This window comes from Tupaia chinensis, unplaced genomic scaffold (genome assembly GCF_000334495.1).
Source record: "Tupaia chinensis unplaced genomic scaffold, TupChi_1.0 Scaffold000146_1, whole genome shotgun sequence".
Taxonomy (NCBI): Eukaryota; Metazoa; Chordata; class Mammalia; order Scandentia; family Tupaiidae; genus Tupaia; species Tupaia belangeri.
Genome location: NW_006159616.1, coordinates 8197671 through 8201614, shown reverse-complemented (window position 1 = coordinate 8201614; position 3944 = coordinate 8197671). Strand labels below are relative to the sequence as shown.

At 42.3% G+C, this 3944-nt stretch overlaps 1 non-coding gene across 1 annotated transcript; it reads right to left on the bottom strand.

Annotated features, from left to right (window-relative positions):
- Positions 1 to 3541: 3541 nt before the first annotated feature.
- On the bottom strand, positions 3542 to 3648 carry LOC114007272 (U6 spliceosomal RNA). The gene has a single exon (XR_003548902.1). It is a non-coding gene; the product is annotated as a U6 spliceosomal RNA (small nuclear RNA).
- Between the last annotated feature and the right edge of the window lie 296 nt (positions 3649 to 3944).

Sequence of the window (3944 nt, the reverse complement as noted above, 5' to 3'; positions counted from 1 at the left end):
ATAATTGCTATCTTCCCCTGTACATAACTGGGTGTGAGTTCAATAGGATACAGTCTAACTTCAAAGAGTTCAGTATGCAATGGTTTTAGTGGGTAAAATTGTTCCAGATGGGGGCTGGTGGGTGGCATGGTGGTTAAGGACACTAGACTCCCATACAGCTGACCGTGGTTTGAGTCCTGGACCTGGCAACTTGCTTTCTCACTTTCTCTCTGTCTCCCTCTCTCTTTTTCACCTCTGGTCGAATTAAAATAAATAAATAAAGTTAAATAAAATAATTCTTTTTTAAAAATGTTCCAGATGGGGGACCAGCAGTTAGCATAATGGTTATGTCGCTGAAGTCCCATGTAGTCGACTGCAGTTCAAGTCCTGGACCCGGTGGCTTAAAACTCACACCGGGCGCATGTGCGTGCGTGCTCAAGATCCTGAGAGGAGAAGGGAGAAGGGATTGCGACATGGTCATCCCCCTGGGGGGGAGGGGGTGATTTCTTGCTTTCTGTCTCTCTCTCTCTCTGTCTGCCTGGTGAGCGCACATGCCCTATAGCAAAAACCTTTCCAAAAAAAATTAAAAATAAAAATAAATAAATAAATGTTTTTAAATGTTCCAGATGGGTGTAATGTCTGGACTTCCACTTAATAAGTCAAAATAGAGGAACAGGGATTGACTACTTTCCCACCTAAAACAACCAAACTATGGACCAAAAACAAAAAAGGTTTTCAAGACACCAAGGTCAGGCCACCAAGGTCTTCCCTTCTAGAACACGAGTAAAGTGAGCCCTATTATTGCCTCAGTTTACCGCCTTCAGTTCTCAGACTACAGTGCAGGGACGAAAAACTGAGGCAGAGTTCAGTGAGATTCCTGAGCTGAGAACACACTGCTGAGAGTCCAGGGAGACAAGGCAACCAGAATTCAAAGGACAGTTCCAGAGAGGATCCCAGAGAGCTGCAAGGGTCCCATTTTAGTGCTCAGCAGAGAACTGCTCAGCACATGTATAAGAAAACCACCCTAGGCTGGAGAAAGAGCCACAAGAAAGGATTAAAGGGAGAAAATGCCCGATATTCACAGCAGATAGGCAACAGTGCCTATCGCCACCAGCCAGATCGGAAAAACTCATGATCCATGGAACATCAAGAAGAACACTCATGAAGGCCTTGCCTCAAGGAAATAATTGGCCCTAGAGTTGGCGTTACTCTGATCCTACCTAACAAAAAAAAAATTGTTTTTAATTTTTAAAACTTCATTCAACTTTATTTATTCATTTATTTTAATTTGACCAGGGAAAAACACAGAGAAAGAAAGTGAGAAAGCAAGCCACCAGGTCCAGAACTCGAACCATGGTCACCCATGTGGGAGTGTCTAGCACCTTAACCATCACACCACCTGCTGGCCCCAAAATTTTTTAAAAGATTTATTTATTTATTTAACTTTATTTGTTATTACTATGTTTTTAGGTTAACCAGAGGAGAGAGAAAGAGAAAGGGGAAGTGAGAAAGCAAGCTAGCCATGGGGGAGTCCAGCACCTTAACCACCACATCACCTGCCTGCCCCCCTACCTAACAAAATTTAAAGGAAGACACAAAAGGATTAAACTGTTTCCAGGTAACTTAAATGCATTCCAGAACAAAGTTCAAGCTTTACAGGAATACAAAAACATCCAGTATCAAACATGGTAAAATTCACAATCTCTCTCTTTTTTTTTTTTTTTTTTTGCTATAGGGCGCATGCGCTTGCCAGACAGAGAGAGACAGAGAGACAGAAAGCGAGAAATCACCCCTCAGGGGGAATGGCCATACCGCAATCCCTTCTCCTCCGTTCTCCTCTCGGGATCTTGGGTACGCACGCACATGCGCCCGGCGTGAGTTTAAGCCACCGGGTCCGGGACTTGAACTGCGGTCAACTATGTGGGAGTCCAGCGACATAGCCATTACGCTAACTGCTGGTCCCAAAATTCACAATCTTTAACATCCAAACAAAAATCAACAGGCATGGGGCCAGCAAATGGTATAGTGGCTACGTCACTAGACTTCCATGTGGCCAACTACGGTCTGAGTCCTGGACTCAGTGGCATGAAAATTATGCCAGGTGCATGTTAGTGCATGCCCAAGATCCAGGGAGGAGAATGAAGGAGAAGGGGTTGAGGCATAGTCATCCCCCCTGGGGGATGATTTCTCACTTTCCTTCTCGCTGTCTCTGTCTCGCTCACTCTCTCTAGGGAATGCATGCATCCTGAAGCAAAAACCTCTCAAAAAAAAATTAATAGACATGGAAAGATAGGAAAATATGGCCTATGATGAGGAGACAAAAACAATTACAACTGACCCTGAAATGACACAAACCTTAGAATTAGCGTCAAGGACATTACCATAACCGTATTCCATTTGCTCAAAATGTTAAGTAGAGACATGACAGATATAAAAATAAAAAAGATGATTAAACTTCTAGAGATGTAAAGTATAATGTCTATTGCAATGGATAGGACTAATGATAGATTAAACACTACTCAAAGAATTAGTAAACTTAAAGACCTAGCAATAGAAGCTATCAAAATTCTATGAATGAAAAAAGAGTTAAAGGAAAAGTGTCACTGAGTTATGGGTCAACTTCAAGTGATCTAATACATGTATAATAGGAGATCTCAAAGGAGAGAGGGATGGACTGAAAAGCATTTAAAGAAACAATGGCCATGCCCAGCAGGCAGTATGTTAAGGCACTAGACTCCCATGTGGCTGGCCAGAGTTCAAGTTCTGAACCCAGCAACTTGAAAATCATGCTGGGCACGTGTGCATGTGTGCCCAAAATCCTGAGAGGAGACTGGAGGAGAAGGGATTGTGACATGGCCATTATCTCTGGAGGGTGAGTTCACATTTTCTCTGTCTCTGTGTCTTCCTAGTGAGTACATGCACCTTATGACAAAAAAAAAAAAAAAAGTGATAACTGAGGCAAACGACGGTTGGGTCACTGGATTCCCAAATGGTCAACTGTGGTTGAAGTCTCATACCCAGCAGCTTGAAAATCACATGGGGGATGGGACCAGCAGGTGGGGTGGTGGTTAAGGCACTGGACACTCCCACATGCCTAGCCACACAGAGTTCGAATCTCGGATCTGGTGGCTTGCTTTCTCACTTGCCCTTTCTCTCTCTCATCAAATTAAAATAAATGAAAAAAATGAATAAATAAAATAAAATAAATATTAAAAAAAGAAAAAGAAAATCACATGTGGGGGGAACACCAGCAGGTGGTGTGGTGGTTAAGGTGCTGGACACTCCCACATGGCCAACCATGGTTCAAGTCCTGGACCTGGTGTCTTGCCTTCTCATTTTCTCTCTCTCTCTCTCTCTGATCAAATTAAAATAAATAAATGAATAAATAAAATTAAATAAAAAATTCCTTACAAAAAAAGAAAGAAAGAAAATCACACCACGCACATGTACATGTGTCCCAAATTCTGAGAGGAGCATGGAGAAGAAGGGATTTTCAGTGTGGCCATCCCCTCTAAGGGGTGATCTTTTAAAAATTCTTTTATTTTTTAATTTAAGTTTATTTAAAAGTATGGAATGCTTCATGAATTTGTGTGTCATCCTTGCGTGAGGGCCATGCTAATCTTCTCCGTATTGTTCCAATTTTAGTACATGTGCTGCCGAAGCAAGCACTGAGGGGTGATTTTTTTCACTTTTCCGCTCTGTCTCTCTCTGTCTCTCTTGGTGAGCACATGCACCCTATGGAAAAACCTAAAAAGAAAAAAAGAAAGAAAAAAGAAATGAGGACCTAAAAGCACGGAGAACAACTGTGGACACTGGCGACAGTGTGGGAGGAGGGTAAGAAATGTGTGAGGGCGAGAGGGAGGGGATCGAGGGAAAAAGAAAATCATCTATTGATGATAATGTGTATGGGAATATCTTTGACTGGACTAGTAAACAGCGTTTTCATGCTGAGGAAAAAAATCATG